Genomic DNA, 12,225 nt, shown 5'->3' on the forward strand with positions numbered 1-12,225 from the left:
TTCAGTGCTGGCAGCTTTCCTGTGGGCACAATCTCTGGACGTTTCCAATTTCACTACCGGGCACTGGGAGAAAGTCATACAGAGTGTTGCCCCATTAGGAAGCAAAGCTTTAGCAGAGCGCGAATGTCTATGTGGCAGCGAATGCAGTTCCAAGGGACAGTGAAAACCAGCTACAGCTTTCAGTGCTGGCAGCTTTCCTGTGGGCGCAATCTCTGGACGTTTCCAATTTCACTGCCGGGCTCTGCCAGAGAGAGATACAGAGTGTTGCCCCATTAGGAAGCAATGCTTTAGCAGAGCGCGAATGTCTGTGTGGCAGCGAATGCAGTTCCAAGGGACAGTGAAAACCAGCTACAGCTTTCAGTGCTGGCAGCTTTCCTGTGGGCACAATCTCTGGACGTTTCCAATTTCACTGCCGGGCTCTGCCAGAGAGAGATACAGAGTGTTGCCCCATTACGAAGCAATGCTTTAGCAGAGCGCGAATGTCTGTGTGGCAGCGAATGCAGTTCCAAGGGACAGTGAAAACCAGCTACAGCTTTCAGTGCTGGCAGCTTTCCTGTGGGCGCAATCTCTGGACGTTTCCAATTTCACTGCCGGGCTCTGCCAGAGAGAGATACAGAGTGTTGCCCCATTACGAAGCAAAGCTTTAGGAGAGCGCGAATGTCTGTGTGGCAGCGAATGCAGTTCCAAGGGACAGTGCAAACCAGCTACAGCTTTCAGTGCTGGCAGCTTTCCTGTGGGCGCAATCTCTGGACGTTTCCAATTTCACTGCCGGGCTCTGCCAGACAGAGATACAGAGTGTTGCCCTATTACGAAGCAAAGTTTTAGCAGAGCGCGAATGTCTGTGTGGCAGCGAATGCAGTTCCAAGGGACAGTGAAAACCAGCTACAGCTTTCAGTGCTGGCAGCTTTCCTGTGGGCGCAATCTCTGGACGTTTCCAATTTTACTGCCAGGCACTGGGAGAAAGTCATACAGAGTGTTGCCCCATTTCCTAGCAATGCTTTTGTAGAGCGCGAATGTCTGTGTGGCAGCGAATGCAGTTCCAAGGGACAGTGAAAACCAGCTACAGCTTTCAGTGCTGGCAGCTTTCCTGTGGGCGCAATCTCTGGACGTTTCCAATTTCACTGCCAGGCACTGGGAGAAAGTCATACAGAGTGTTGCCCCATTACGAAGCAATGCTTTAGCAGAGCGCGAATGTCTGTGTGGCAGCGAATGCAGTTCCAAGGGACAGTGAAAACCAGCTACAGCTTTCAGTGCTGGCAGCTTTCCTGTGGGCACAATCTCTGGACGTTTCCAATTTCACTGCCCGGCACTGGGAGAAAGTCATACAGAGTGTTGCCCCATTAGGAAGCAAAGCTTTAGCAGAGCGCGAATGTCTGTGTGGCAGCGAATGCAGTTCCAAGGGACAGTGAAAACCAGCTACAGCTTTCAGTGCTGGCAGCTTTCCTGTGGGCGCAATCTGTGGACGTTTCCAATTTCACTGCCGGGCTCTGCCAGAGAGAGATACAGAGTGTTGCCCTATTACGAAGCAATGCTTTAGCAGAGCGCGAATGTCTGTGTGGCAGCGAATGCAGTTCCAGGGGACAGTGAAAACCAGCTACAGCTTTCACTGCTGGCAGCTTCCCTGTGGGCGCAATTTCTGGACGTTTCCAATTTGGCAGCCGGGCTCTGCCAGAGAGAGATACAGAGTGTTGCCCCATTACGAAGCAATGCTTTAGCAGAGCGCGAATGTCTGTGTGGCAGCGAATGCAGTTCCAAGGGACAGTGAAAACCAGCTACAGCTTTCAGTGCTGGCAGCTGTCCTGTGGGCGCAATCTCTGGACATTTCAATTTCACTGCCGGGCTCTGCCAGAGAGAGATACAGAGTGTTGCCCCATTACGAAGCAATGCTTTAGCAGAGCGCGAATGTCTGTGTGGCAGCAAATGCAGTTCCAAGGGACAGTGAAAACCAGCCACATCTTTCAGTGCTGGCAGCTTTCCTGTGGGCGCAATCTCTGGACGTTTCCAATTTCACTGCCGGGCTCTGCCAGAGAGAGATACAGAGTGTTGCCCCATTAGGAAGCAATGCTTTAGCAGAGCGCGAATGTCTGTGTGGCAGCGAATGCAGTTCCAAGGGACAGTGAAAACCAGCTACAGCTTTCAGTGCTGGCAGCTTTCCTGTGGGCGCAATCTCTGGACGTTTCCAATTTCACTGCCGGGCTCTGCCAGAGAGAGATACAGAGTGTTGCCCCATTAGGAAGCAAAGCTTTAGCAGAGCGCGAATGTCTGTGTGGCAGCGAGTGCAGTTCCAAGGGACAGTGAAAACCAGCTACAGCTTTCAGTGCTGGCAGCTTTCCTGTGGGCGCAATCTCTGGACGTTTCCAATTTCACTGCCGGGCTCTGCCAGAGAGAGATACAGAGTGTTGCCCCATTACGAAGCAAAACTTTAGCAGAGCGCGAATGTCTGTGTGGCAGCGAATGCAGTTCCAAGGGACAGTGAAAACCAGCTACAGCTTTCAGTGCTGGCAGCTTTCCTGTGGGCGCAATCTCTGGACGTTTCCAATTTCACTGCCAGGCACTGGGAGAAAGTCATACAGAGTGTTGCCCCATTAGGAAGCAAAGCTTTAGCAGAGCGCGAATGTCTGTGTGGCAGCGAATGCAGTTCCAGGGGACAGTGAAAACCAGCCACAGCTTTCAGTGCTGGCAGCTTTCCTGTGGGCGCAATCTCTGGACGTTTCCTATTTCACTGCCAGGCACTGGGAGAAAGTCATACAGAGTGTTGCCCCATTACGAAGCAAAGCTTTAGCAGAGCGCGAATGTCTGTGTGGCAGCGAATGCAGTTCCAGGGGACAGTGAAAACCAGCTACATCTTTCAGTGCTGGCAGCTTTCCTGTGGGCGCAATCTCTGGACGTTTCCAATTTCACTGCCAGGCACTGGGAGAAAGTCATACAGAGTGTTGCCCCATTACGAAGCAATGGTTTAGCAGAGCGCGAATGTCTGTGTGGCAGCGAATGCAGTTCCAAGGGACAGTGAAAACCAGCTACAGCTTTCAGTGCTGGCAGCTTTCCTGTGGGCGCAATCTCTGGACGTTTCAATTTCACTGCCGGGCTCTGCCAGAGAGAGATACAGAGTGTTGCCCCATTACGAAGCAATGCTTTAGCAGAGCGCGAATGTCTGTGTGGCAGCGAATGCAGTTCCAAGGGACAGTGAAAACCAGCTACAGCTTTCAGTGCTGGCAGCTTTCCTGTGGGCAGAATCTCTGGACGTTTCCAATTTCACTGCCGGGCACTGGGAGAAAGTCATACAGAGTGTTGCCCCATTAGGAAGCAAAGCTTTAGCAGAGCGCGAATGTCTGTGTGGCAGCGAATGCAGTTCCAAGGGACAGTGAAAACCAGCTAGAGCTTTCAGTGCTGGCAGCTTTCCTGTGGGCGCAATCTCTGGACGTTTCCAATTTCACTGCCGGGCTCTGCCAGAGAGAGATACAGAGTGTTGCCCCATTACGAAGCAAAGCTTTAGCAGAGCGCGAATGTCTGTGTGGCAGCGAATGCAGTTCCAGGGGACAGTGAAAACCAGCTACATCTTTCACTGCTGGCAGCTTTCCTGTGGGCGCAATCTCTGGACGTTTCCAATTTCACTGCCAGGCACTGGGAGAAAGTCATACAGAGTGTTGCCCCATTACGAAGCAATGCTTTAGCAGAGCGCGAATGTCTGTGTGGCAGCGAATGCAGTTCCAAGGGACAGTGAAAACCAGCTACAGCTTTCAGTGCTGGCAGCTTTCCTGTGGGCACAATCTCTGGACGTTTCCAATTTCACTACCGGGCACTGGGAGAAAGTCATACAGAGTGTTGCCCCATTAGGAAGCAAACCTTTAGCAGAGCGCGAATGTCTATGTGGCAGCGAATGCAGTTCCAAGGGACAGTGAAAACCAGCTACAGCTTTCAGTGCTGGCAGCTTTCCTGTGGGCGCAATCTCTGGACGTTTCCAATTTCACTGCCGGGCTCTGCCAGAGAGAGATACAGAGTGTTGCCCCATTAGGAAGCAATGCTTTAGCAGAGCGCGAATGTCTGTGTGGCAGCGAATGCAGTTCCAAGGGACAGTGAAAACCAGCTACAGCTTTCAGTGCTGGCAGCTTTCCTGTGGGCACAATCTCTGGACGTTTCCAATTTCACTGCCGGGCTCTGCCAGAGAGAGATACAGAGTGTTGCCCCATTACGAAGCAATGCTTTAGCAGAGCGCGAATGTCTGTGTGGCAGCGAATGCAGTTCCAAGGGACAGTGAAAACCAGCTACAGCTTTCAGTGCTGGCAGCTTTCCTGTGGGCGCAATCTCTGGACGTTTCCAATTTCACTGCCGGGCTCTGCCAGAGAGAGATACAGAGTGTTGCCCCATTACGAAGCAAAGCTTTAGGAGAGCGCGAATGTCTGTGTGGCAGCGAATGCAGTTCCAAGGGACAGTGCAAACCAGCTACAGCTTTCAGTGCTGGCAGCTTTCCTGTGGGCGCAATCTCTGGACGTTTCCAATTTCACTGCCGGGCTCTGCCAGACAGAGATACAGAGTGTTGCCCTATTACGAAGCAAAGTTTTAGCAGAGCGCGAATGTCTGTGTGGCAGCGAATGCAGTTCCAAGGGACAGTGAAAACCAGCTACAGCTTTCAGTGCTGGCAGCTTTCCTGTGGGCGCAATCTCTGGACGTTTCCAATTTTACTGCCAGGCACTGGGAGAAAGTCATACAGAGTGTTGCCCCATTACCTAGCAATGCTTTTGTAGAGCGCGAATGTCTGTGTGGCAGCGAATGCAGTTCCAAGGGACAGTGAAAACCAGCTACAGCTTTCAGTGCTGGCAGCTTTCCTGTGGGCGCAATCTCTGGACGTTTCCAATTTGGCAGCCGGGCTCTGCCAGAGAGAGATACAGAGTGTTGCCCAATTAGGAAGCAAAGCTTTAGCAGAGCGCGAATGTCTGTGTGGCAGTGAATGCAGTTCCAAGGGACAGTGAAAACCAGCTACAGCTTTCAGTGCTGGCAGCTTTCCTGTGGGCGCAATCTCTGGACGTTTCCAATTTCACTGCCAGGCACTGGGAGAAAGTCATACAGACTGTTGCCCCATTACGAAGCAATGCTTTAGCAGAGCGCGAATGTCTGTGTGGCAGCGAATGCAGTTCCAAGGGACAGTGAAAACCAGCTACAGCTTTCAGTGCTGGCAGCTTTCCTGTGGGCGCAATCTCTGGACGTTTCAATTTCACTGCCGGGCTCTGCCAGAGAGAGATACAGAGTGTTGCCCCATTACGAAGCAATGCTTTAGCAGAGCGCGAATGTCTGTGTGGCAGCGAATGCAGTTCCAAGGGACAGTGAAAACCAGCTAGAGCTTTCAGTGCTGGCAGCTGTCCTGTGGGCGCAATCTCTGGACGTTTCAATTTCACTGCCGGGCTCTGCCAGAGAGAGATGCAGAGTGTTGCCCCATTAGGAAGCAATGCTTTAGCAGAGCGCGAATGTCTGTGTGGCAGCGAATGCAGTTCCAAGGGACAGTGAAAACCAGCTACAGCTTTCAGTGCTGGCAGCTTTCCTGTGGGCGCAATCTCTGGACGTTTCCAATTTCACTGCCGGGCTCTGCCAGAGAGAGATACAGAGTGTTGCCCCATTACGAAGCAATGCTTTAGCAGAGCGCGAATGTCTGTGTGGCAGCGAATGCAGTTCCAAGGGACAGTGAAAACCAGCTACAGCTTTCAGTGCTGGCAGCTTTCCTGTGGGCAGAATCTCTGGACGTTTCCAATTTCACCGCCGGGCACTGGGAGAAAGTCATACAGAGTGTTGCCCCATTAGGAAGCAAAGCTTTAGCAGAGCGCGAATGTCTGTGTGGCAGCGAATGCAGTTCCAAGGGACAGTGAAAACCAGCTAGAGCTTTCAGTGCTGGCAGCTTTCCTGTGGGCGCAATCTCTGGACGTTTCCAATTTCACTGCCGGGCTCTGCCAGAGAGAGATACAGAGTGTTGCCCTATTACGAAGCAATGCTTTAGCAGAGCGCGAATGTCTGTGTGGCAGCGAATGCAGTTCCAGGGGACAGTGAAAGCCAGCTACATCTTTCACTGCTGGCAGCTTTCCTGTGGGCGCAATCTCTGGACGTTTCCAATTTCACTGCCAGGCACTGGGAGAAAGTCATACAGAGTGTTGCCCCATTACGAAGCAATGCTTTAGCAGAGCGCGAATGTCTGTGTGGCAGCGAATGCAGTTCCAAGGGACAGTGAAAACCAGCTACAGCTTTCAGTGCTGGCAGCTTTCCTGTGGGCACAATCTCTGGACGTTTCCAATTTCACTACCGGGCACTGGGAGAAAGTCATACAGAGTGTTGCCCCATTGGGAAGCAAAGCTTTAGCAGAGCGCGAATGTCTATGTGGCAGCGAATGCAGTTCCAAGGGACAGTGAAAACCAGCTACAGCTTTCAGTGCTGGCAGCTTTCCTGTGGGCGCAATCTCTGGACGTTTCCAATTTCACTGCCGGGCTCTGCCAGAGAGAGATACAGAGTGTTGCCCCATTAGGAAGCAAAGCTTTAGCAGAGCGCGAATGTCTGTGTGGCAGCGAATGCAGTTCCAAGGGACAGTGAAAACCAGCTACATCTTTCAGTGCTGGCAGCTTTCCTGTGGGCGCAATCTCTGGACGTTTCCAATTTCACTGCCGGGCTCTGCCAGAGAGAGATACAGAGTGTTGCCCCATTACGAAGCAATGCTTTAGCAGAGCGCGAATGTCTGTGTGGCAGCGAATGCAGTTCCAGGGGACAGTGAAAACCAGCTACATCTTTCACTGCTGGCAGCTTTCCTGTGGGCGCAATCTCTGGACGTTTCCAATTTCACTGCCAGGCACTGGGAGAAAGTCATACAGAGTGTTGCCCCATTACGAAGCAATGCTTTAGCAGAGCGCGAATGTCTGTGTGGCAGCGAATGCAGTTCCAAGGGACAGTGAAAACCAGCTACAGCTTTCAGTGCTGGCAGCTTTCCTGTGGGCGCAATCTCTGGACGTTTCCAATTTCACTGCCAGGCACTGGGAGAAAGTCATACATAGTGTTGCCCCATTACGAAGCAATGCTTTAGCAGAGCGCGAATGTCTGTGTGGCAGCGAATGCAGTTCCAAGGGACATTGAAAACCAGCTACAGCTTTCAGTGCTGGCAGCTTTCCTGTGGGCGCAATCTCTGGACGTTTCCAATTTGGCAGCCGGGCTCTGCCAGAGAGAGATACAGAGTGTTGCCCCATTAGGAAGCAAAGCTTTAGCAGAGCGCGAATGTCTGTGTGGCAGCGAATGCAGTTCCAGGGGACAGTGAAAACCAGCCACAGCTTTCAGTGCTGGCAGCTTTCCTGTGGGCGCAATCTCTGGACGTTTCCTATTTCACTGCCAGGCACTGGGAGAAAGTCATACAGAGTGTTGCCCCATTACGAAGCAATGCTTTAGCAGAGCGCGAATGTCTGTGTGGCAGCGAATGCAGTTCCAAGGGACAGTGAAAACCAGCTACAGCTTTCAGTGCTGGCAGCTTTCCTGTGGGCGCAATCTCTGGACGTTTCAATTTCACTGCCGGGCTCTGCCAGAGAGAGATACAGAGTGTTGCCCCATTACGAAGCAATGCTTTAGCAGAGCGCGAATGTCTGTGTGGCAGCGAATGCAGTTCCAAGGGACAGTGAAAACCAGCTACAGCTTTCAGTGCTGGCAGCTGTCCTGTGGGCGCAATCTCTGGACGTTTCCAATTTCACTGCCGGGCTCTGCCAGAGAGAGATACAGAGTGTTGCCCCATTAGGAAGCAATGCTTTAGCAGAGCGCGAATGTCTGTGTGGCAGCGAATGCAGTTCCAAGGGACAGTGAAAACCAGCTACATCTTTCACTGCTGGCAGCTTTCCTGTGGGCGCAATCTCTGGACGTTTCCAATTTCACTGCCAGGCACTGGGAGAAAGTCATACAGAGTGTTGCCCCATTACGAAGCAATGCTTTAGCAGAGCGCGAATGTCTGTGTGGCAGCGAATGCAGTTCCAAGGGACAGTGAAAACCAGCTACAGCTTTCAGTGCTGGCAGCTTTCCTGTGGGCACAATCTCTGGACGTTTCCAATTTCACTACCGGGCACTGGGAGAAAGTCATACAGAGTGTTGCCCCATTAGGAAGCAAAGCTTTAGCAGAGCGCGAATGTCTATGTGGCAGCGAATGCAGTTCCAAGGGACAGTGAAAACCAGCTACATCTTTCAGTGCTGGCAGCTTTCCTGTGGGCGCAATCTCTGGACGTTTCCAATTTCACTGCCAGGCACTGGGAGAAAGTCATACAGACTGTTGCCCCATTACGAAGCAATGCTTTAGCAGAGCGCGAATGTCTGTGTGGCAGCGAATGCAGTTCCAAGGGACAGTGAAAACCAGCTAGAGCTTTCAGTGCTGGCAGCTTTCCTGTGGGCGCAATCTCTGGACGTTTCAATTTCACTGACGGGCTCTGCCAGAGAGAGATACAGAGTGTTGCCCCATTAGGAAGCAATGCTTTAGCAGAGCGCGAATGTCTGTGTGGCAGCGAATGCAGTTCCAAGGGACAGTGAAAACCAGCTACAGCTTTCAGTGCTGGCAGCTTTCCTGTGGGCGCAATCTCTGGACGTTTCCAATTTCACTGCCGGGCTCTGCCAGAGAGAGATACAGAGTGTTGCCCCATTACGAAGCAATGCTTTAGCAGAGCGCGAATGTCTGTGTGGCAGCGAATGCAGTTCCAAGGGACAGTGAAAACCAGCTACAGCTTTCAGTGCTGGCAGCTTTCCTGTGGGCACAATCTCTGGACGTTTCCAATTTCACCGCCGGGCACTGGGAGAAAGTCATACAGAGTGTTGCCCCATTAGGAAGCAGAGCTTTAGCAGAGCGCGAATGTCTGTGTGGCAGCGAATGCAGTTCCAAGGGACAGTGAAAACCAGCTACAGCTTTCAGTGCTGGCAGCTTTCCTGTGGGCAGAATCTCTGGACGTTTCCAATTTCACTGCCGGGCACTGGGAGAAAGTCATACAGAGTGTTGCCCCATTAGGAAGCAAAGCTTTAGCAGAGCGCGAATGTCTGTGTGGCAGCGAATGCAGTTCCAAGGGACAGTGAAAACCAGCTAGAGCTTTCAGTGCTGGCAGCTTTCCTGTGGGCGCAATCTCTGGACGTTTCCAATTTCACTGCCGGGCTCTGCCAGAGAGAGATACAGAGTGTTGCCCCATTACGAAGCAATGCTTTAGCAGAGCGCGAATGTCTGTGTGGCAGCGAATGCAGTTCCAAGGGACAGTGAAAACCAGCTACAGCTTTCAGTGCTGGCAGCTTTCCTGTGGGCAGAATCTCTGGACGTTTCCAATTTCACTGCCGGGCACTGGGAGAAAGTCATACAGAGTGTTGCCCCATTAGGAAGCAAAGCTTTAGCAGAGCGCGAATGTCTGTGTGGCAGCGAATGCAGTTCCAAGGGACAGTGAAAACCAGCTACAGCTTTCAGTGCTGGCAGCTTTCCTGTGGGCGCAATCTCTGGACGTTTCCAATTTCACTGCCGGGCTCTGCCAGAGAGAGATACAGAGTGTTGCCCCATTAAGAAGAAATGCTTTAGCAGAGCGCGAATGTCTGTGTGGCAGCGAATGCAGTTCCAGGGGACAGTGAAAACCAGCTACATCTTTCACTGCTGGCAGCTTTCCTGTGGGCGCAATCTCTGGACGTTTCCAATTTCACTGCCAGGCACTGGGAGAAAGTCATACAGAGTGTTGCCCCATTACGAAGCAATGCTTTAGCAGAGCGCGAATGTCTGTGTGGCAGCGAATGCAGTTCCAAGGGACAGTGAAAACCAGCTACAGCTTTCAGTGCTGGCAGCTTTCCTGTGGGCACAATCTCTGGACGTTTCCAATTTCACTACCGGGCACTGGGAGAAAGTCATACAGAGTGTTGCCCCATTAGGAAGCAAAGCTTTAGCAGAGCGCGAATGTCTATGTGGCAGCGAATGCAGTTCCAAGGGACAGTGAAAACCAGCTACAGCTTTCAGTGCTGGCAGCTTTCCTGTGGGCGCAATCTCTGGACGTTTCCAATTTCACTGCCGGGCTCTGCCAGAGAGAGATACAGAGTGTTGCCCCATTACGAAGCAATGCTTTAGCAGAGCGCGAATGTCTGTGTGGCAGCGAATGCAGTTCCAAGGGACAGTGAAAACCAGCTACAGCTTTCAGTGCTGGCAGCTTTCCTAAGGGCGCAATCTCTGGACGTTTCCAATTTCACTGCCGGGCTCTGCCAGAGAGAGATACAGAGTGTTGCCCCATTAGGAAGCAAAGCTTTAGCAGAGCGCGAATGTCTGTGTGGCAGCGAATGCAGTTCCAAGGGACAGTGAAAACCAGCTACAGCTTTCAGTGCTGGCAGCTTTCCTGTGGGCGCAATCTCTGGACGTTTCCAATTTGGCAGCCGGGCTCTGCCAGAGAGAGATACAGAGTGTTGCCCCATTACGAAGCAATGCTTTAGCAGAGCGCGAATGTCTGTGTGGCAGCGAATGCAGTTCCAGGGGACAGTGAAAACCAGCTACATCTTTCAGTGCTGGCAGCTTTCCTGTGGGCGCAATCTCTGGACGTTTCCAATTTCACTGCCGGGCTCTGCCAGACAGAGATACAGAGTGTTGCCCTATTACGAAGCAAAGTTTTAGCAGAGCGCGAATGTCTGTGTGGCAGCGAATGCAGTTCCAAGGGACAGTGAAAACCAGCTACAGCTTTCAGTGCTGGCAGCTTTCCTGTGGGCGCAATCTCTGGACGTTTCCAATTTGGCAGCCGGGCTCTGCCAGAGAGAGATACAGAGTGTTGCCCAATTAGGAAGCAAACCTTTAGCAGAGCGCGAATGTCTGTGTGGCAGTGAATGCAGTTCCAAGGGACAGTGAAAACCAGCTAGAGATTTCAGTGCTGGCAGCTTTCCTGTGGGCGCAATCTCTGGACGTTTCCAATTTCACTGCCAGGCACTGGGAGAAAGTCATACAGACTGTTGCCCCATTACGAAGCAATGCTTTAGCAGAGCGCGAATGTCTGTGTGGCAGCGAATGCAGTTCCAAGGGACAGTGAAAACCAGCTACAGCTTTCAGTGCTGGCAGCTTTCCTGTGGGCGCAATCTCTGGACGTTTCCAATTTCACTGCCGGGCTCTGCCAGAGAGAGATACAGAGTGTTGCCCCATTACGAAGCAATGCTTTAGCAGAGCGCGAATGTCTGTGTGGCAGCGAATGCAGTTCCAGGGGACAGTGAAAACCAGCTACATCTTTCACTGCTGGCAGCTTTCCTGTGGGCGCAATCTCTGGACGTTTCCAATTTCACTGCCAGGCACTGGGAGAAAGTCATACAGAGTGTTGCCCCATTACGAAGCAATGCTTTAGCAGAGCGCGAATGTCTGTGTGGCAGCGAATGCAGTTCCAAGGGACAGTGAAAACCAGCTACAGCTTTCAGTGCTGGCAGCTTTCCTGTGGGCGCAATCTCTGGACGTTTCAATTTCACTGCCGGGCTCTGCCAGAGAGAGATACAGAGTGTTGCCCCATTAGGAAGCAATGCTTTAGCAGAGCGCGAATGTCTGTGTGGCAGCGAATGCAGTTCCAAGGGACAGTGAAAACCAGCTAGAGCTTTCAGTGCTGGCAGCTGTCCTGTTGGCGCAATCTCTGGACGTTTCAATTTCACTGCCGGGCTCTGCCAGAGAGAGGTACAGAGTGTTGCCCCATTAGGAAGCAATGCTTTAGCAGAGCGCGAATGTCTGTGTGGCAGCGAATGCAGTTCCAAGGGACAGTGAAAACCAGCTACAGCTTTCAGTGCTGGCAGCTTTCCTGTGGGCGCAATCTCTGGACGTTTCCAATTTCACTGCCAGGCACTGGAAGAAAGTCATACAGAGTGTTGCCCCATTACGAAGCAATGCTTTAGCAGAGCGCGAATGTCTGTGTGGCAGCGAATGCAGTTCCAAGGGACAGTGAAAACCAGCTACAGCTTTCAGTGCTGGCAGCTTTCCTGTGGGCGCAATCTCTGGACGTTTCAATTTCACTGCCGGGCACTGGGAGAAAGTCATACAGAGTGTTGCCCCATTAGGAAGCAAAGCTTTAGCAGAGCGCGAATGTCTGTGTGGCAGCGAATGCAGTTCCAAGGGACAGTGAAAACCAGCTAGAGCTTTCAGTGCTGGCAGCTTTCCTGTGGGCGCAATCTCTGGACGTTTCCAATTTCACTGCCGGGCTCTGCCAGAGAGAGATACAGAGTGTTGCCCTATTACGAAGCAATGCTTTAGCAGAGCGCGAATGTCTG

This window comes from Mycteria americana, unplaced genomic scaffold, assembly GCF_035582795.1.
Source record: "Mycteria americana isolate JAX WOST 10 ecotype Jacksonville Zoo and Gardens unplaced genomic scaffold, USCA_MyAme_1.0 Scaffold_52, whole genome shotgun sequence".
NCBI classification, from domain to species: domain Eukaryota; kingdom Metazoa; phylum Chordata; class Aves; order Ciconiiformes; family Ciconiidae; genus Mycteria; species Mycteria americana.